The sequence below is a fragment of the Larus michahellis genome, chromosome 1 (genome assembly GCF_964199755.1).
Source record: "Larus michahellis chromosome 1, bLarMic1.1, whole genome shotgun sequence".
Lineage (NCBI taxonomy): Eukaryota > Metazoa > Chordata > Aves > Charadriiformes > Laridae > Larus > Larus michahellis.
The window spans coordinates 148,537,648-148,560,358 of NC_133896.1; the positions used below are offsets into that span (position 1 = coordinate 148,537,648).

Consider the following 22,711-nt stretch of genomic DNA (forward strand, 5'->3'; position numbering starts at 1 on the left):
AGAAACAAAAAACATCCTGAAACAATCTGAAATGGATGTGTGCGTGTGCACATGCACACACACACACATATATACATATATAAAAACTACTGCTGCACCTCACAAATCTGTGCAAAGGAAAGAGCAGTCTCTGCCTTAGCTTACTGCCTCTGGGGGCACAGGTAAGCTTTCTATACATAAAACACTTTGCTCTTAAAAATCACCATTTAGCATCGTTAAATTCACTGGTGAAACCTCCTTGAGTTTCATATAACTATTAAGGAACTGTTTTACAAAAACAACTGCTTTGAAATCTGTTACACTGTCTTTTTTTTCTTGTCATTTTTAGTATCTGCCACAAAGTAGCAGAGATGCACCTATTTATATCTATCCCCAACTCCTGTAAGTCATGTCTAAATCTAACATGAATATCTACCATCATATATAGCTGCAAACAAATGCTGTATTCCATTTTCTAGGATTGCAGTGAAGCTTGCACAAAGCTAAGAGAACATGCTGCAAGGACTTAAAAATGTCTAGATCAACTTTAAGCTAAGGAAATTAAAAGCAAAACAAAACCAAACCTAAAACACCAAAACCCCACCACAAAACCAGTCTGTGAGAATTTCTCAAGACCCAAAACCTTTTAAAGTATCCAAAATCAGAATATATAATAGCTTGATGGTTAGCACTTTTACAGAGCAGGAATGACTTGAATTATAGCTTTCCTGAAGCTGACCAGTAAGACATTCTTGGAAGTGACAGTGTTAGAAAGCAGACAGATATTTAATACAGAAAAACACCAAAAGTTTCTGGCTATTTAATTATTCCTCTTTTTTTTTTTTTTTCTTCCAAGGCTTCTACTCTGCAGAGGTTCAATCCCTTTAACAACTAGACTTTCAATTCTACATCTGAGGTTTAAGAATCCACTACACTTCCATTTCCTTCCATTTTTCCAAATCTGGATAACTAGCATGGTGTTCTCATGTGAATTCTTATAGGTTTATTATCTCAAACCCTTCCAAGATACACATCTGAAGTTATTCTGTCTCTCTCCTTACTCACGGGGAAATAACCCAAAACCTGCAGCCAGCATTGTGTTGCTGCATGCTTGAATTCTGTAAGCTAAACTCTTAAAAACCTACTTAAACTGCTTAGAGAAAAGTAAGTCGTGCTTAAACTTTTGCCTGTACAGCCCAAACATGATAACAATGCATCTCTTCTGAACCATAAATTTTTTTTAGTCAAATCTTTCTGAGGTCGTGTTTCCCAACTGCCGCAAAACCACATTGCATTGTAGCCCTGCTAACAGTACAGAATCAGGTGGGAAGAGAGACCAATGCTGGTTTTGTGTAGGAAAGAATTGCCAAGCCCTGACCCCTTGAAGACAAAGGGATGGTGCAAGAGTAGTCAAGGCCAAAGCTCTATTTGCAGAAAATCAACAGGTTATGCACAATAGAAACTGCACTCAGATATTCAGAGCCCAGCTGGCGTCTGTAGATGTAGTCTCTAAATCCAGAGTATCTGACACTGAAAACTAGAAAAAACACTCTCCCCCCTTTTTTCTTTTTTTTTTTTTATTTTATTTTATTTAAACAGTCAAAGCAAGCTTTGAACTAGAGGTCTTGAAATTGAGATGACTGCATCCCTTCTCTTTGCCACTCCTTATGATCTTTGGTAGCCAGCCAAGTGGCACAGCTTAGCTTCACTTTCCACATCAGTCCAAAAGTTGAATAAGTAACAAAACTTGCATCAGGAGAGGGCTTTATAATCACATTAGAGACATGCAACAGAGACCAGCTACCTCGGTTCACTGGACAGCTTCAACAAGGCTTCATAATGAGGTACAGGTGTTGGCACTAATTAGGAATACCCAGCTCACTGCTGACATCAGCCCCTCAAAGCAATGACTGCACTTTAATCCTTTAAACCACATAAAAGAAAAGCAGAGAGCAGGCGGACAAAAAAAATCTCTGAAAATGCCTCTGCAGAGATTGAAATATTTTTGCTTACTTAAGGGGGAAAAAAAAAAAATAGAAGTGCCACAAAACTGCAAAAGTTTACTGTGAAGTATCTAAGTACGTAAAAGAAGCTAAATCTTGTGCACAATCAGTTTTTAATTTTAGTAAGGGTATCTCCATGTACAGTATGTATTCATCACAACTATCAAAATTTGTATCCAGAAAAGCAGCACAGAATAAAAAGAGCAGAAGCAGCACACGTAAATGTTGCAGGAAGATAGAATTATTCCATCTATGCCTACCAGCCTTCCAAGCATTATGGGGTACATCAAGATAGATTTTAACTGAAATTATTACAAGGAGTTCTGCAGGCTGGAACCTCATTGTTAACAGCTTCTTTTATGACTTCCTCTCCTTTAAAAGGCTTTATATTCCTTTAAAATCCACAAAGCTTTCATTTAAAAGGTGATACTTGAATTCTGAAGGTATATAGGTTCAATTTACACATTGTAAACACCAACACACACATTTACTTTTTTTTTTTTTTAATTTTAAGTATCAGTTCCTCCTTCACTTACATGCCAGGTCATGAGGTAGATGTTTTCGCTTCAGCTGATGACATCACAAGCTCCTAAAAAAATGAAAGGAGTGCTATTTAGGTAGGAATGGCATCAGGGATTTCACGTTTGAGATACAATTTAATTTTTGGCAAGTAAGTGAAGGGTATGTTATATTTTTATTGCAATTTTCCCAAGAAAATGATACATCCATAATATAAAGCCTTAAAATATGTAATTCTTGCTTAACATAGACAAAACCGAAACGCATCAGCTGTATGTACACATATATGTATCTGCAGTATAAATACACAAAGTACTACGAGATTAAAAGTAAATTCATAAAAATAATCTCAAAGTCGACTTTGCCATCCTCTTACCATGAATGGGAACCAACTTATCAATACCAACAAAACAAAACTTTAGTTAGTATATGCTCTGTCCTGTTTTGGGAATACAAAACAAAACGTTCACGTATCTGCACGATTATTCAGCTGACTTAAGGGACTGACTTCTCCAAACACACTGATGCTTTCTTCCTTCTAGAGGGTCTTCTGTGAACCAAGCACCAAGCTTATAGATTCATAGGAGGGCAAATAAAAAAATAAGTATAGAGGGAAAGGCTCTGTGTGGCTCCTGCCTTAATTCCTCAAAACATTCCTTCAGACCTCTCCTTGACAATCCCGGATAGCTCAGCTTCGTTGGCAGACATTCTGCTTACTCACCCTTTTTAATCTAGTCCTGAGCCTTGAGCAATATTAAGTATGGGAATAGAAGGAATTTTCCCCTCCACCAACTGCCTGCATTCCCCTCCTGCAGGATCATGCACATGTATGTTTTGCATCCTATTGTAATGGCCATGGCAAAAGCATTAAAGTCGTTACACCCAACAGATTAGTTGCAGCACTCCTTGGAGATGTCAGCGGTTAGACTAGGGTCTGTCTTGGCACGCAGTCCACCCCATGCCTCAGAGTGAAAAGCTAACAAAAACAGCTACGAGCTGGGGAACAAAGTATTAGAGAGCAGAAATTCAAGTAAAAACCAAGGAACCGATAACTGCATACCCTGCCAGAAGAAAAAGAATAAAATGGGGGAAGGGGGGGATAGCAATGTGTTTCTAACTGAAATAAGGCAGTTTATGGCCAAAGTGTCAGCACCACGCTGTAACATTTCTGCTTCTCCACCCATCTGCAGTACAAGAAAAGGATACCACACCACCCATCCACTGAGGAGTGGCACAGATCCTATTACTTAAGAACTATTGTTGCTCAACTTCGGCTGTGGCATCAAAGGAAGAAGTTTCCTTACAATCTGGGGGGTGGAGGGGCAGGGGGGTGGGGCAGAGAAGGGGAACGCACAATATTTTATAGCTCTTGTACGTTGACCTTAAAAAATTTTGAAGTTTTGGTGGTGTTAATTTTCTTTGATTTAAGGCTTCATCTTTGGGGGTTTTGCATTTGTGTTTTGGGAATTTTTTTGTTTGTTTGTTGCGTTTTTTTGGTTTGGGTTTTTTTGTTTGGTTGGTTGGGGTTTTTCTTGCCTGGTGTTTTGTTTTTTTTCTCCAAATCGTCCCAGTTTCCTCTTCCCATCTCCTTGACAATCTCTGGCTATACCCCACATTAAGCAATTAATTTTGAGCAACGCGAGAAGATCTGTAGATCAAAGCAGTACCACAGCCAAGGTCGCCAAAACATGAATCACACTACGTGGGTTGGGTTTCTAACTTGAGATAAGCAGACACAGCCTGCTGCCGTTGCTGCCACTACACAGATAGCCTGAAGCGATCCACAGGGCCCATCAGCAGGAGACGGAGCGCACTTGGCACAAGCATCGATGGGAGCTTCCAGTCTCCATCCCGAGGGACCCAGCTGGTGCGCAGCAGAAACACGGTGTGCCCAGACAACACGCAGTGAGTGGGGCTGACTGGAGGGACTCGCTTTAAAAGCCCACTGGCTGCTCTGCCGCAAAACCCTGGTACCGACGCCGCCTCCACCCTCCGGCGAAGAAATGCCGAAAGCCTCACCCATAAAATGCACTGGGGGGAGGAAAGGCAAGGGAAGAGACAAAGTAAAATAATGAATAAACGGCTGGATCAATTTTTCAAACAAATTTTTCTTATGAGATGTTTCATTATGGGATAATCCTCTAGTGTCCCAACTGAACCCCTTTAATGTAAAGTTTTCCATAGAAACACAAAGTGTCAGGGCAACTCAAATGGCATCATTAAAATGCAGCACAGCCTACAACTTTTAAGTGTGAACAAAACCACAGCTTTTGCCTCCCAGCTGAACCACAAAACTAATGTATTTTTGAACTCTTCATTAAAAACACATTTGTTTGCTCAGCTAAATGCCAAGATGAACTCTCAAATACCAAAAGGTTCAACTAAAAAAATCTTTTCTTTCTCTAACCCTTACGCTACACAGGCATAATCTTCCCTCCCAACTTTACTTATTTCACAACTATGTAAAAAAAATATACAAAATAGCATGAAAGATACAGCTGACACCCCAAAATACCACTCCCCTCTTTTTTTTTTTCTTTTTTTTTTCCCCTCAAAGTCAGTCGTAACATACTGATTCAGAAACATTAAATTAAGTCACCTCAAATTAATGAGCAGGGGGTTCTTCGTCAGTAGGTTAAAAAAAAAAATAAGAAAATCAGAGGAGTGCTCCCTGGTCTGGAAGAGTGCCAACTCCCCAACTTCCCCTGTCAGCAGCAAGTTCAAGAGCGGGGGTAACAAACACACAAGAGATGCTCACCCTCCTCTCCGCACACACTGTGCCAACAGACTCTGCATTTCTACTCCCCGGGTGCATTTGAAAAAAGCAACAGGGCAGGAACAGAAACTGTGGCACACAGAAACAGAAAAGCAAAAAAGAAAAAAGTTATAGGAACTAAAGCAAAACGTAGACACAGAAAGCAAAACTTAGAAATGCACAGTAGCTTTTCATAAATACTGCCTGGAAACTAAGCATCACCAGGGGAAAAAGCATCAGGAAGATTTATTTCTTAAAATACAACTTTTAACAACAGAAAGCCATTTGGAACAAAGACCTATTTTTGCAGTTATCACTACTGTTATACTATCATTCCCCCTGTTATTTACTGTAGTACTTACCACCAGCCGAGCCTCCAAAACAAGAATTGTGCTGGCTGAAAACAGTACTTCGTGCTTCTCTCCTTAACCGTCCCACACGCTGCACTGCCATTTTCAAAAAAAAAAAAAAAAGAAAAAAGACCAAAAAAAAGAAAGAGACAGTCGCAGAAAAAGAGATCTGCCAGGGTCCTGGAAAAGGGCACCAAGATAGGACCAAGAGCTCAGACTGGGCATAAAGGAGGCTCCGCGGCCTCTCCAGGCAAGCCCCTTCTGCTCTGCCCGACTCTTGCTGCCAGAAAGCTTGTCCCGGTGCTTAAAGCACACACTCCCTCGACATGGATCAGATCTCCCTCTGCACCAGACCCTGAAGAGATTACCTCTTTTTTCTTTACAGAGTTAACATCATGTTTGAACACTATGCTTAACTCTTTTGTTAGTACACCCTAGTCTTTTCTGCAGGCTAAATACAACCCAGTTCTTTCACCCTCTGTTCACAGGCCACATTTTCCACATTTCTCATCCTTCTAAGTTGCTGCTCCCCACCACCCCTTCTAGGGCTGGCTCACAAATTCACTATGAGGTTGTGATGCCCAAACCTGGGCCAAGTCTTCCAGCTGAACCCTTCCCTACACAGAAAACACTCTTGTTACAGAAATCCATCCTTTTCTGTCATGTGAGTCGCAGATCATAATCCTACGCACAGACTCCAGTGAGTTTGCTTTTGCAACAGCATGATCCCGTTGCTTCATGCCCTGGCCATGAGCAGTTCTTGCTGCTGGGCCCATTGCTCCCAGCCTGGGGACGTGCAGCCGAACCCTCCTCCTGCCCCAGAGCTGCCCCTCAGCCCCCTCCTCTGCCCCATCCAACCCCTCCTTCCAGACTCCTTCTCCCATCTCCCAAGGTAACTATAAGTTCAAAGCACCTTCTCAAACTGACACACAGCTCCACCCAGTTTCATCTGGGTATTTAATAAGCAGAGTCCTCACTCCTTCACCCACATCGTTAATGGCAAATATTAATTAATATTGGACCTAGAGACCTCTTACATCCCACCAAATTCACCTGTCTTGTTTGAAAGTAATTAGTAACTATCCTCTCAGTTTTCTAAGCAGCTACAAACATTCCTGCGAGCATTTCACCTAATCCACATTTCCCTAGCTTCCTTCTGATAACATGCGTTGTTGGGTAACTTGCATCATCTACTGTGTAATTCCCACCTCACAAATGCCTTTCAAGACAGAATAAGAAAGCTGGTCTTGTGACGCTTCACATCTCCTTCGTAATAAATAATCCCACGGATATAACAACTGCTTATGTGGGAAAAGAAAATATTAGAAAATCATTTTATTAATTCAAAAAATTTTTAAAGGCTGTTTCAGATATCTAACGCATGTAGCCAGCTCCCTATGGACTACCAGTAACATTACACAGACGTCTCACAAAAGGCAGATCAAGATCTACCAAGACAGCATAGGAAATAACGGCAGGAGTTTTTGAGACTATAAATAAATTATAGCATGAAGCCAAAGGCTAATGGTACTCTCTCTGTTATAGTTCTGGAAAAATCATAATAGGAACAAGTATCCAAATAACAAAACAGTATCCATCGTATTTAACTGAAGAAATACTTCTAGGCAATACCTATCCTAGGGGGACTAGAAGTAGAAAAAGTCACTAAGCTTTAAGGAAAGTCTTCTAAAATCCTTACTAAGTATTCATAACAAACAGAGCTGAATTTTTGCTTTTAATAAACTGTGATCTGACGCTGCTTCTTCACCAGCTTCTAACGGTGCTAACTACAGTGAGTATTCAGCTCAGTATACAGTCAGTATTCTCAATTTTTAACCTCTCTTCCATGTTGGCTTAAGCAAAAAAGTAATTCAGTATAAATTCATAATCTCACTGTAAAAATCAAAAGCTAGTCCATCTCATCTTAAGATAGGTCAGAGACATGGAATGCATCTAATGAAGCAAGTCTAGCACCTTCACTTCCTTCCACTGTCACAAAAATATTTCAATTACACCTTTACGCAGCAACAAGCCTATTCTTAATAATAACCAGTGACTTAGTAATTCCCAGCAACCAATTAAAATATGCTGGGAAAACAATTTCCCACAGTGGCTTACCCCATTTTCAGACAAACAATGCAGCAGGATGTCTAGAAGGATAGGTTTCATAAGGCAACTAACAAGTAACATCAAGCCGTTTTATGAAACACTCTGAAGTCCTGGGCCCCTAGGCATCAGATGGCGACCCAACGCAGCAGCTTTTTAGCACGTGTATAGCACCAGCCATTCTGCAAAATACTCAAAACTTCTTATTCGGTGTTTGAAATTACTTGTTACACAATATAATTGACATACACATGCAAAAAAGTAAGTTGGGGGCTGAAACAACTGCCCTGAAAGGAAAAGCTAGTGAGACCAACGTACATGCAGATTTAACTGAAACACTCAACCTGAGGAGCACACAAAGTTGTTTATATTCTTCATATACCAGCATGGCTCTGGAAGAGATCAGATGTAATGGGATAAATCCAAGGAACAAAAAAAGTTTAGGCTTAGCATTAAGGAAGTGTCCTGACAGTCAGAACTGCTGGTCCGTGTGCCCAGGGGAAGGATCGGAGGCTGCAGCTCTTGACGTTTAAACAAAGATTGGACAAGAGTCCTGGTAGCTGCGCTGCCAAGACTGCATGCTCAGGCTCAGTGTTTCCCAAACCAGCCTCAAGGCAAGGCAACAACAAATGGGACCCAAGTATAAAGAGGAGAGGACTGCACGAAGCGGCTTGTTTGGCCTGTCTGCACTGAGGACTGCACATAGCCACACAGACAAGTTGCTGCGGAGCAAGCAAGTAGCATCAGCTACTCTATAGTATGCATGCGTATTGCGGCATTTTGGAGAGAGCAAAGCAATCCCAAGTAGCTTTTTCACCCTTACCTCTCTTTGCTACATCAGAGACCAAGGGATATATAGACATCGAGGGATGCTGCAATGTACAGCTGCATGAGAGGACAGTCACTGTACATCAGCTCAGGTACATGCCCTTTTTCAGGACAAAATGTTAAGGAGATGTCTTACTTCAGCCTGGTGCAGGATGCTCTTCTCTCTGAAGTGGGTATTCCCTGCAGCAGGTCACATTGCAATGCAGAGGAGGATAACAGAAAGAGACCACAAATGCACGTGGCAGAAGACTGCAGCAGAAGAGCTAAATTGGGATAAAAATATTGGGAACTGGCAGGATGCTTCCTGTCATGGAATGAGGTACAGGCAGAAGTAACCAACGCATTTGGTGCTACCCACTACCAGGAGCTGGAAAACAGGCCTGCAAGCCACAGACCAGCAAAACCAGGCTATTTATGAGGATCTGGAGCCAAAAATACAAACCCAGTTCTTGAGGAAAGGGAACACTACATGTCTTGCCGTTACCCACAGCCACATGTTGGCCAGCCAGATTTTAACTGTCAACCCACCTCATTCGACTTGTACATCCTGTCCTAACAGATGTGCTTGTGTGCATTTCCTAAAGCTAAGTGATGGCAGTACTATTTCATGTTATATACTGAAGGGAGGTTCAAGTGAACATTTCAGAATCAATCATCTAGATGATCTAGAGGCATCTTTTCCCATAGTTAATTTCCGTTATTTAATGCAACTATATTTGTGCACAGTTATGGATATCTTTAGTGGAGATCCTAAAATAAAAAATAAAACGATTCACCAAGTGTGAGAACTTCTAAAGTATGCTAACAGATGTTAAGTTTCTGGTGGCACAGCCATGCCATTCTCATACACTCTGCAGCAAGTCCCATGACCCCACCACACACACAAGAGAGTCACAAATGCTAAAAGCAGCATCACTTTTTCTTGCTGAATCCTCCACACACTGACAGTATAAAAGATGAGGGGCCAAATTTAGACTTTGGACTGAAGCAATACCAAATTGTGCACTTCAATGCCTTCAAGTTAGATCTCTGGCTCCAGAACAAGAAGAAGAAACAAACCCCATAAGGCTTTAACTCCCCATGCAACAAATAGAAAGTTTTTTACAGCAGGACTCCAAGTGCCCAGCGCATTCAGGGCAGCCAGCTCACACACCAAAGAGGGAACGATGCCAGAAATCTCTCCTCTCTCACAGATTCAACTGCTGATTTGCAGCCCTGTAAACAGATACCTCCGGCAATCAGATCCATGCTCGGACCTTTCTTCCTCTTCTCCTCACCTCACCTCACATGCACTTGTCAGGCATCCAATTCAGCATCGCGCAAGGCCCCAGCGATTGCCACACCTGCAAAGGCTGTCCCTGACTCTGCACCTTGCCTTCCCAGCCATTCTTCCCGTCCACTGAGACTCAGCCCCAAACGCCTCCTCCCTCTCAACCCCAGCTACCAAACCCCAGCCCTTTTCCCTCAACCCCTTTCCCTTGCAGGACTCTGCGGCTGCCTACCTAGAGCACGCAAGCGGACACGGCCATCCCCACCACTCTGCTGGAAGACCTGTCCATACAATCTCTTCCTAATCCATGTCATAGCATTTAGCTTCAACTACATACTTGCAGGATGGCCACCAACTGCTGGGTAGTGTCAGGAGGAGCTCATGCCTCAAACCACCACCGGCTTTTACAAAACAAATGAGCCTGCTAAGCTTCTGTTCCTACTGTGGTCAATGCAAGGAGGAAAAAAAAAACAACCAAAACTAACCCACAACTGATTGACATCAGTTAGCTTTAAAAAAAGATTAAGAATAATTTATGTCTGGATTACAGGAGGAAAGCTATCTCACAGCTGGATGACAGTAGCCAAGAAAAGATCTTTTTTCCTTTTCTGGATACATTAAGTTGCAGTGCTCACCAGTGTACAACACAGGGGTTCCTACAGGCTACAGAACATGCGTTTTTGAGTTTCTTCAACTGCTCCGGGTACGAGGAATCTGAGTACTTAAAGTAGCACAGATATACTGAACACACACATTACCTTTCATCTTATTTAACCCAGAACAGCTAAGGCCATGGCAAGAGGAAAGTATAAGAAAGTTGTCAGCATCTGACACTTACCAATTACTGCATGCTATTTTTATGGTTACTCCACTGAGTTACTCATCCTGAACAAGAAGCAATTTAATAAATTATATTCTTTATTCTTTCTTCCTGATCTTGAAGGTGGTCTCAGTGCCCACAGGAAAAAAAAAAAAACAACCAAAACCAGCCTGATGAACAGCTCACCTCATATCAAAACATTTAGTCAGTATTTAACTGAATGACAGCCAGTTCCCAGAGGAAAAAAGATGTGCAAAGTAGCAAAGTGTTAACTTCACTTGCTGATCACAGTGATCGTAAGTACTGAATCAAACTCAGGACAATGGCATTTGTGAGATTTCATACGGAAAGGTCCCCTGTTCTTTTTTGGTCAGACATCTGATCATCACACCACCTCCCCCTGCAAAGAAACCCCATAAGTAAATAAAGCACCCAAGCTCTGCACTTAGACCACAAAACACAAGGCTCGGAGCACAATCAAATGACAATTAATGAAGCAGCAGACAAGAAAACACAGTAAATGAGACTTTGTCAATTTCATCCTTTGTGGCTGCAAATTCCCTAGCAGCAACCAAAAATGAAATCTTCCTTGAAGATGATCTTAAATGGTTGGAAATGGCTAGGGGTTTTTTACTGCTATGAAAGAGAAACCTGTGTCAACTAACTAATCCTTTTCCAAAGCCATTCCTGCTCAGTCAGACAAAACACATGGCAAGCTCTGAGAAACAAGCAGGGAAATTTTGGCCTTGGTGGAGTCAATAGGAATTAAAGTCAGTGTCAAAACGAAGCCAGAAATTAGCAAGGCATTTGTCTGATGAATTTGCCAGCAGAGCTCCTAAGTGAAAAAACTGAGTTTATTTCTTCTCAAAAATGTCCTGATGCAGATATGTTGGGGAACGGGTGGGGGGGAAGCTGCAAGATCAAGCTGTAATGCAAGAGAACTATTCCTTTAGAGCACCCGCTGCCAGAAGAACTTACTGTCAAAAGGAAAAATGTGACCTTTAATAAAATTATCTATAAATATACAGACCTTTATGATTTTGTGTGGTTTATTAGAATAAGACTTACACTGTATAATGCTGTTGTCTTTATGGAGGCAAAGCTTTTGTCATGGTTTAGCTATGGTTCAGCTATTTATTTAGATAGGGTTAAACTAGAGGTACAGGGACTGCCACTCGTGTCAATATGGACAGGCTTCCACCAGTTCCGAGGAGGACAGCAGGTAACGCTGGAAATACCACAACACACAGGTATTTCTCCACTTCAGGCACACAATCGGCACCAACATCCTCTGTGCTACACCCGCCAAACTCCCTCAATGACCCAAGGAAGGGGGGAGGAGGGAACGAAAGATAACTTGGCTTAATAGGTTTGCTCCCGGAGTTTTACATCACTTCTGCTTACCTGAAACATAAAAACTTTTATAATCCTGTCAGTCCTGGAATGCTCAACAGAGAAAGTTAACACAGGAGCTGAGCTTTTTCTCCTTTGAGAATGGCCATTATGCAGTTAAACTCACAATTCTGACTGATTACAGCTCTCATGAAGAAGGCGAGGTGTTACAGAGCACCCTAACATGGCATTAAAACCTCTGAAAGATAGACCTAAAGATGCTTTATTGTGGCCAAAGAAGTCTGGTACAGGAGCAAAGTAGGCTCAACTTGCATAATGCTCATGGAAGGGCTGATGCTAACGCCACTTCTTCAGAATTAAACATATATGACTGGTCTGATCATTATAATGTAGTTACACTAGAACAACACCTTCAAACTGTTAGAAAAGAAGTTTTCTTTGATAGAACGAGCTTAATACAGATTCCCTAAAATGACCTAAAAGGAGAACAGAAAAAAAAAAGCATTTTGACAAAAAATTACCATAAGGTAGAAAACGGTTAGAAAAGGATTTGAGAACAAGTACACACTGGTTACTTTTAAGCGTTTTGAAAGTTACTCCATGTCCTGGGTTGAGCAACACAGGACTAACTTCACTTCTAATGTCGGGGAAAACTCTACTTTTGGAAGACTCTAGCGTCTGAATTTGTGAAAATATTTACTTTATAGCCAGCTAGGCTACGTGGGATTCAAGGTCTCAGTGTTTTCAAGCCTTGCCAGGTGCAGGGATGAGGAGGAGCGAGGCCTGGGCATTTCACCCACGCTGGCCAACAGGATTATTCCATACCATGAACATCACATTCTATATATATTAGAAAGTTTGCTGCATAGTTTATCTCTCCCTTGATGGCGGCGGTCCAGAGAAACTCCTTTCCCCGGTGCCAGACCCCTGAGCCCTTCCCTTCCTCCCGAAGCTGTAGCGCTTGCTGTGTCCGACTGACATTTGCTGTCCACTGCTGGGAGAGCACAGCTCCCTACTGATAGAATTGGCTGAGTGTAATTCTTGTATATCTTATACTACTATCGGGATTAATACTGGTTCTTCAGTATTATTGTTTATATTTCAACCCCTTTGTTTCCTTGCTTTCCCTGATTCCCCTTTCCGGGTGGGGAGGGGTGATCAGGTGATAGAATAATTGTCTAAATGACAATAAATTGTTACAGGTTTTCTCAAACCATAGCACTCCACTAAACCAACGCTTTGCCACTGTCTTGTGTTTCCAGTGGTTCCTCTTGATACGTAAAAGTACGTTTGCTTTTGAAACATACTTATTATCTACACAAAATACACATCAGCAATTGCATTTACTTTAAGTCAAACTCACAGATTCAGCTTGCTTAAACCAAGCACAACTTACATATGTACAGGCATAAGAGCCCAAAAGTTTTTGTTAAATACACAAGCAAAACACTCATCAACACAAGTGTTCACTAAAAAAAAAAAAGCATTATATCATGAATGCTTTATTTTCTATGAATATTAAAAAATACAAATTGATTTTTCTGTGGATGATGCTTTTACATATATACGTATGTAAACCCACACAAATGTACTAGCCACAAAAAAAATAACACCTCACATAAAAACACTGATGAGCAAAAATCCCCTCTTCATCTGACCTAGCAAACCTATACAAATCTCATTTGGGAAAAAAAAAAAAACCCACACATCCCAAAAGGTATGCCAAAATATTTTCAGGCCAATTGCAAAGAATCTGGAAGTCCATAGTGTCTAGAGTCTGGTACAAGAGACAAATTAAATTTGACCTAGCTGATTTATAGGGTCACCAGAAGACTGTGAGACACTCACTAGAAACACTGTTTTCTCCAATAACAATAAAAAAGTTGGGAAGTCAAGGCAAATAGAAGAGGGGACAGCCAACAGGAGACTACAAAGGCACCAAAGACATGGCTGGGAGAGATAAGTAGGAACTATAAATCATGTTCAAGTTGTCGCGTTCACTTGAGGATTTTTTTTTTTTTATTATTTACTTTAGACATTTTTTCCAACGCTTAACCCATTCGTACCTCAAAAGTGGACTGTTTGAAATGTGAAAGTCATGCATGCAGAAGTGAATGCGCAGAAAACAAGTTTATTTCAATAATCTTAGAAAGAGAATGAAATGGCACCTGCAAAAGCTATTAGACTTCAGCAACCTAAATTCCTGGATACCCATTTGCTGTTACATATAGAGGCTCCTGAAAATCTAGAACGAGTACACAGAAGACGCCAAACAAAGGATCTAAGACAGCACTTAAACCAGATTAATCCATGTAATGGGAGTCACGGGGCTCTGACTGACACTGAGCTGATTGTCAGGAGTGCAAGCTTTCTAATAACTCACGTCCCACCTTCTGAAGTTTTATGGCATTTACAGAGGAAGAAAAATGAAAACACCACCCGTCAGATCTAGCGAAGAACCATATATATACAGTTTTAAGCAACAAAGGAAAGAGAGAATACACTAAGTACTGATGTATAAAGTAATTTTTAACCTCCTCCTCTTTCACTGAGCTGAGGCCAGAGTCTTCATGTTTGGCAACGGTTGTTCCACAGTTATTTCACCTCTGTATAGGCATATAGATATGATTAGAGCAAGTCATATTTCCACCAAAATTGCAGAAACATACATGGATGTAACCCGCTAGTCACTGGCAAAATCTCCTTCAATTGCCACCGTCAGTAAACTCTTTGTACGCTAGCTGTATAAAAAGAATGTATTTTGATCAAAAATGTCATGCTTACTACCAACTTCAACATACTCAAATACCTTCAACACACCTGAAAAATACCTGAATAAAGAAAAACTTTTAAGTTTTCACAAATTGTCTTTGGGAAACTATAGTATGAGGTCTTAAAAAACACGAAAACCAACAAAATAAAACCACCAAAATTGATGGATATCAGATGCAAAAAGCACACAAAACCATCCTGCATTATTTTTATTTATATAAAAAAATTTGGAATTATTTCATCCCACAAGTTTTTTCACCTTTTTCTTTTCTTTTTCAGCCAAGAACAGTGAAGAAGCACTAACCAAAGAAAGTACATAAAATTAATTTCTGTAATGCGCACAAAATATTTTGCAAAAATAATTTCCACAGAAGAATCAATTCAGGAGAAGAATTCACTCCTAAGCAGGAGTGCATTTTTACTTCCTATGAATGCCACCAGCCATTACAATATTGCTGCTCATAAACAAGCACCTTGTATTAAGACCAACCTTTTAGTTCCTCCCTCACTCTTAGCACCTTCTATTGCAGAGATGCAAGTTCAAATTTGTCAGGCAAAATGCTTCACTTACTTCTTAAGATTGCTCATTTCATGCTACGCTGGAAATGATTATGTTGTTAACACAAGGAAGACTGCAACTTCATTATCAGGTTTAAGTATCTGCCTTTCAGTTGCTTAAATGTCAGTCAATTTGATTTTTGTAAAAGAATACAACTGAATTAGGCTGAAGCTCAAGAGTTGATAGAACTCTCCCAAACAAGGTTAATGTTATCAAAGAGTAGCAACGTGAGAACCAGTAACCTTTCCCTTCTCAGACCAGCACTCAGCTGTCTGCATTCTTGAAAACACACAGAAAACTCTTTTCTGTGCTTGAAATGAACATTTCTCCTCCTTCCTATCAAACAACACTTAACAAGGTTTACATTGCACTGTGGAGTAATCACCTGTTATCACTATTTCAGTCAACTGCTTGCTGGGAAAAGAGCCTATTTGCATGAAAGCAGGAACAGGAGTACAGTTTGTTACTCCTCTTTCCTTGCAAGTATTAATAAAAGTGGGAGAGGTATTACTCCTACCTCTCTTTCTGCTGAGGCTCCTCCTCACCAGATAATTGCTGAGCCTACCATTTTCTTGTGCGTATCCATAACTCACTTGCATACTGTAGCTCCACAAGGTTTTTGTTGGGGTTTCTTCTCTCTCTGTCTTTTTTTTTTTTTTTTTTTGCATTAAAGCTGAAATCTGGGTGGGACATGGCACTATTTCAAATGATGAATCCTCCACAGCCACTTTGATATCAAAGCCTGCAAATCAACACTGGAAGAATATTAAAGAAATACAAGCAGTTAAAAGCAGAATAAAGAGAATTAAAAACCACAAGTAATCCCACTAGGGACATTTTTTTCCCCTCCCATGTCAGGAAACACACTTCTATATGTTTTGGTATCCAGTGGTTCAAAATGTAAGATTCTTTCTGCTGCTCCATAGAAAAAATACTGTCTTTTATTCTGCTATACTTGATAGGTAGGAAAGGTTTAAATATTTGTGCATTAAAAATAATAGTTTTTTCAATATCTTCATGCTCTTTAAAGCAAGCATTATTTTAAAATTGCCTGGTCTTTAAAATTATTTAAAAATTGGTTAAACCAATACTACCATTTTTAAAGCGGTATGAATGAAAGCTCAGAGTTTATGATTTTTCAAGTGCTCCTGAACACCCATGTTACTGTATCAACCTAACAACTAGAATGCCTTTTGCAAAAAACTTTTTGTCTAAGATTTGTAGCAGATACATCACTTATTTGCATATTTTAAAGCATTTCCATCATACAGTACTCATATAACATAATCAAAAGCTACTTAGCACACAGGCATGTCCTACACAGAAGTTTTCCTTTCACTACTTGATCATCTACCCAACAGCATACTCCAAAACAAGACCTACCTGCAAATTTAATACACAGCCTGGAAAACACTTTGCAACACAGTCACACAGAATTAACTATTTGCAAGGAACGCTCCTCGTCAGTTGCTTTGCTTTGCAGAGGCTGGTAAGTGGGGTACCACCCATCCTTCTGGAGCATCCAAGGTATCCCGGCGTCTGCTCACCCACTGCACAGTGCTAACCCTTGAAAGCTGTTAGACTTGCTGTGCATCAAACCACTTGCGCGGGCGTGAAACTGCTCTCTAGGACATGAACAAGAGCCCAAGCCTTTCACCAGCAAAGGCTACCCCACTGTCAGGAGCTTTTAGCAGATACGGCAGACCCTCAGAAAACATTCAAGCAAGAATTTGTTAGAGCAAGGGGGGGGAAAAGGAAAAAGAAGAGAAGGGGGCAGGAGAGGAGGAAAGCCGTGGACAGTAGATCAGCAAAATAATGCATAATTCCCTCAGGACCGTGTGACAAGCATATTCATTTTAGCAACCAGTCAGGCATGTGTATAAACCTGTTTTTTAACATCTCCCTACAGCTCTAATTAAAACACAAGGAGGCATTAACTACACAATATGTTATGTTCAGCATTCAATTCAATAAGAAAGAAACACAGCTCTGTAATCTAATGCTGTAACAGGTGTACTTTAAAGAAGGAAAGCACTCCAAAGTTTTCAAACAGAGTTTAACGACCTAAGGCAAGCATCCCAGTATTTAATCCAGGAGAAAGTTATAACAAATAGCATCATCAGTCATGAGCTTATCCTCCCACCTTCTCCTGCTTCTCTGAACGGGGCGACTTAACAGCTGCCAGTGGAGCCTCCGCAGCCACGCTCGCAGCTCATGGTCTCTTCCACTTCTTTTAAATCCAAGTAAAGCTTGTATATAGCTCTACAAACACAGCAGCTTTCGTTAGGCCCAAGATCACACGTCCCAGCCTGCTCTAATCTCCAAATTCTCGGTCTCCTACACACTGAAATAAGATCTTAAATGCTGGAAAAGTTCAGATGCCATCTAGACAAGGGTGAGTTGTAAGTAAATAAATATGGAAGAGAGAACAGCCCAGGGAAGCAGGGAGGTGGTTAGTAATTACACAGTTGTGGCAAGGCAGAGCCAGCAACGTGTGGGTCTGATATCTCCACAAAAGTCAACGCCCGGACTGTCACATTACATTTCTAAAACTTCTTTGCCAGATACCATCTTAAAGCTGAAATGAGTTGAAGTATCAATAAAAATAGTATCTAAGAACACAATTTTTAGGGGTTCTGAACATCAAATGCGCAGTTGTAGCTAGAAGAGAGTATAAAGAAAAGTCATTTTAAAGTGACAGTGTAATTGATCATTTAACACGGATAAATATAGAAGTCACCTCTCCCCCTCTTTTTATTTTAAATAGCAGCACTAAGTTAAAATCAGCTGTGTGCCAAAATGCAGAATTTCATCCAGTTATCTCACTTTTCAGAGGTGCCATCAAGCCCTACAGATCTCCGGCATCTCCCACTCCCACCTGACCCAGCCTTCACCAGCACAAAACCTGCCAGTGCCCTGACGTAACATTTTATACATCAGCTCTTCAAGATGCAAATAGCATCTGTTGGCTTCCATTACATAAATATCCCCCGATAAGAACTATTATTAACTTGTTAGTTTCCATTTTAAGTAAAGTATGTCAAAATTGCATTTAAGTCTCCAATTACATGAAGCCTCAAGTGTTATAAACACTTCAAATCCTCAGAAAAGAGAAACGCCACACTATTTCAGAAGAAGGGTTCCCCTCTCCAGAAATTCAAAAGCCCCCAAGTCCCCTTAGCTGTATCTCCCGCAAAATTTGTGAGAGTAGGGAGAGATTAAGCTGGCATGATCAAATGGCAAGTTTTGTCTAAGTCCATTTTTGTCTATAATGCCAGCCAAAAAGCAACACCACTACTGATATAGACAAAACTGCAAGTTTTTGGTTATAAAATGCATTGAAAGAATGATACCCACGCTTAACAAAATATTAACTTTTAAATTGCAGTTGAATACAACATTCTTCATTATTAAATTGCTCTGTATTTCCTTTAGAGTGCGCTTAACGCTACCCTATCAAATCTATTCAGGTAAGAGCCCCAAAACCACATACCAACTTCTAGAGACTTCTACAGACTCAAGGAGAAAGACACACCACAGAAACAGAGGTTTATGTAAGATTTTTCATCCATGGATCATAAAAGACACACTACAAAAATAGGTACTTGTTCCTCCTCTGGATATATCCCAGGTCTTGCCAAGCTAAATGAAAATGTACAGACACCATGCTGTGCTCCTTACCCTCTGGGGCATGATGGTCAGAAATTAATTTCAAAGATTGAAATAAGCTACTTAAATAGACCACAGTGAACATCATAGGGGTATCGATTTGGAACTCAAACTCAAGGCAGCTTGTACAGCGTTCAACTTCACTTCTCACCAGCAGGTCTTACAAATCCATCCGTTTTCACCACGACCTCAGACATCTGCGGTCACGCCAGCCAAGAGTTCAGGTCACCAGTCAGGACACCCCACAGGCCAGCTGCAGCAAGCCCTTGGATAAATGCTCTACAGCACTCAGCACGTGGTAGCTGCTTCAGGAGCCACACGCACGCGTGCCTGCCTAGGTGTAAATAGATAAAGCCATACAGGTAAAAATAATCCTCACTTGTAGCCAAGCAGCCTTTGTAAACTCTCCTCTGTAAGCAAACCAGCCAGCTCTATGAAAACTATGTGTATTTTGAAAACCAAAACAAAAAGCCCACAACAATCCCAGGTATCCCAATAAATCCCAGACAGAAACTTCCTGATTTTCTGCCACAGAGAGGAAGTCCATAGAAACGCAGAGAAGGAAAAAGCTGGGTTTATTCTAACACTTCACTGAGATCCTTTAGCCCAGATTATTATGTTCACAGAGGATTTTCATGATTTTAACAAGATCCCAAATAAGTGTGCATCCTTGCCAATAAACGCCACTGCGAAAGTTCCTGCATCAGCTCTCCAGCAAATCTTTGCAGGTATCTGCTACAAGTACAAAACAGAAATAAAACAAACAAAAAACCCCTCACAGTTGCACTTACTGACCCAACTTTTTCCTGCTGGGGGTGGGGGGGAGGCCTGTTCCATAAAAGGAACTTAGAAAAAGGAAACATCAAACAAAGGACAGGTAACAGAAACAGTTCTAATTATTTTGATGACTTTTGCTGTATACAAAGCCCAACTTTCTCCAAAGAGAGCTTTCTTGTGCTCCTCATTGGCATTAAAAACAGGGCATGTCATGCCTAGTCTAGAAAGAGGTCAGAAGTTCAGTTAAAAAAAAAAAGCACAAAACTTTGTATCCTAAAAACACTAACTTGCTTTTAATTTGAAACAGCACTTTCTTAACTAAAGCAACTACAAATTGCGTTTTCTTCCTCTAGTAAGTGCAGGCAAAGGCTTTTCAGATGCCCTGCTAAGGAACTCTGTGGCGGGCTTGATAGTTATGCTGACGCGCCTTCGTCCAAGTGCCCTTTCCTCTCTAAACCCATCCGGCGCGCTCTCACATTTTCAGGTTAGTTCTAACCATCTCACTAAGATACGGTCTCGCTTTGTAGAGATTAGCAGGTGTGCTCGAGATGCTCAACAGAACAGCCCACAACAAGCATCAATATGACATAAGAAGTTGGCTGCAGACAAAACACTTCGCATGCACCAAGAAAAAATACAGTTCTCTTAATCTTTCCATTTTAGTTTACGTGAAGAGAGAGGCATCAATAGCTTTCAAGTTTCTAGTATATTTTAATCGCAGGATTTCTAATCACAACTGGATGCCACCTCCAGCATCCCTTTCTCCTGAACAAGAAAAACAACACGGTTTTAAAGTACAGCACTAATTTAGCAATATTTTAATTAGAGTGCGTGGCCACTCATTAAAACAATTTGTGAACAACAGCTGAACTCTTCAAATAACTATAAATGCTCTTCATAAAAGAACTGCAGTTGAAAACAAAAAAAAGGAGTATTTATTCTTCCCATTGAGATGTATTTTAAGACACCCTGCACCCAACTCTCCCATTAACCACCACAGAATTATTTGCGAGTGTGACTTTCGCTACATCCCGGGTCGCCGCACAACGGAGCCATCCGTGCCTTTGCAGAGAGACGAGCATTGCTCCAGCGAGACACCGTACCGAGGCGGGAAGGTGTTTTGATGCGGAGAAGCGGAGCCGGGACCATCCCGTCCCCATTATTTTCCTCAGTATTTTCCCCATTATTCCCGCGGGCGCTGGGCCGGTCTCCGCACCCGCCGCCCGGCACAAAACTTACCTCGGCGCGGCGGGCTGCGCTACCGCTTCATTGTCAAACTCAGTTCTAGCAAGTTCCTCGACGTACTGGCGGAGCGGTGCAAGGCAGCGGACGAGCGCCCGGCTGCCTGCCTGCCTGTCTGTCTGTCTGCCCGGCTGCCTGCCTGTCCCTCCGCCCCACCGCCACGCCCAGCCGCGCTCCGCAAGGGCCCCGCCGGCTCGGGGACCGCCGGCTGGCCGCCTGCTCCGGGCTTGCGGCGAACAAAAGGGCGCTTCGCCGGGGGCCGCCGCCGCCCTGCTCCTGCCCCAGGCCCCGCCGCCCCCCTCCCCGCGGGCACAGCCCGGCCAGCGCGGGGGCGGAGCGGCGGCCCGGCTCCGGCGGGGCGGGGGAACCGCCGCAACTTTTCCCTCCGGACGCGGCCGGGGCCGCAACACTCACGCCGGAGGGGTCCGCCGCCCGCCCGGCACGGCTGCCCACCACCCCCGCCCCAGCTCTGCGCCCCACGTACCCGCAGGACCCGCCGCCTCCCCCCTCTCACAGCCGGTTCCTCCTCCTCCTCCTGCCCGGCCTTGGCGCCAAACGCCGCCGCCGCCTCCCGCCCGCCGCAGGCCCGGCGCCTCCCCCGCGCACAGGCCCGGCGCGGCGGCCCTGGCGGCCCCGGCGCCCGCCTCCCGCCCCGCCTCCATGCGGGCAGCCCGGGCCGCGCTCACCTCCCGCCGCCGGCGCGGCACGGCACGGCCCGGCGCGCCGCCGCCGCCTCCTCCTCCTTCTCCTCCCCTACTCGCCGGCGTGGGCGGCCGCGGCCGTCAGGGCTGGCGCTGGCGCTCCCGCCGCGGCGGCGGCGGCTGCTGCTGCTGCTCCCGCTGCGGCTGCTGCTGGTGCCGTCCCGCGCCGGCGCGCATCGCCTCCGCCCGCCCGGGCCCTTGGCCGGCGGCGGCTCCCGCCCTGCGTGCCGGCTGCTCGGCGCGCCCGCAGCCAGGCCCCGGCCCCGCGCCCGCCCCGCGCCGCCTCCTCCAGCGGCGGCGGCGGGCGCACAAGAGCCCTATTGTATTATTGACACTGCTGGGCCGCAGGCCCCGCCTCTTCCCCTTCCCTCCCTGCCCGCGCCGCGCCGGGCCGGCCCCGGCCTTCCTGCCAGCTGCGCCGGCGGAACGCCGGCCGGCGGCGGGAAGGGGCCTGAGAGGAAGGCCTGGGCCTCGGCCCCTCAGGCAGGCGGCAGGGCTGAGGGGAGCCCGGAGCCGGGTGAGAGGAGGGAGGTGATTTCTCCCTTCGAGGGGCCCGGAGCAGATGGAAAGCGAGTGGCAGCGCCCGGCCCGTGTCCCTGAAGCCACCAGCAACCCAGGCCTTTGGCAACTTTGGGCCGGGCAACTGGGAGCAGAGGTGGCTAGTGGCCATGACACACCCCACCTGCCTTCCCACAGCTCCCAAGGGTGCCGTGCACCCATTCCTGCGCTAAACTGAGAACATTTTACACAAGTGGCACAACTTGTAAAACAACAAGCATAAAGTCTGCCTTTGGGCAGCCTTCAACGAGCTCTTGGTGTTAATTGTTCAACCCATGACAGAGCTCCCCATGGAACCAACATTTGATAGAAAGCACAGTAGGCAGCATCAGTTAGAAGGAAGCAAACAACAGCAAAAATTTGGCAAACCTCCTCCATTATTAGGCCCTACACCCACATACGTTTCCCATACTGCTATTGCCAAGTATCACTTGCAACAAATGCACTGTA

The 22,711-nt window shown here is 43.3% G+C and overlaps 1 protein-coding gene across 6 annotated transcripts in view; it reads right to left on the reverse strand.

Moving 5' to 3' along the window:
- Window positions 1–21,984, reverse strand: part of JADE3 (jade family PHD finger 3) — a 70,659-nt gene extending 48,675 nt beyond the window's left edge. The window contains exons 1-3 of one of the 6 annotated variants that reach the window (XM_074607888.1): window positions 5,619–6,186; window positions 5,260–5,346; window positions 2,519–2,571 (exon numbers count right to left, since the gene is read on the reverse strand). The gene's annotated coding sequence lies outside the window, so the exon portion shown is untranslated. Of the gene's footprint in view, window positions 1–2,518; window positions 2,572–5,259; window positions 5,347–5,618; window positions 6,187–20,999; window positions 21,190–21,486; window positions 21,572–21,688 lie in introns of those variants that run through there. The other 5 variants (XM_074607897.1, XM_074607880.1, XM_074607905.1 and 2 more) reach the window with 5 other exon arrangements.
- Between the last annotated feature and the right edge of the window lie 727 nt (window positions 21,985–22,711).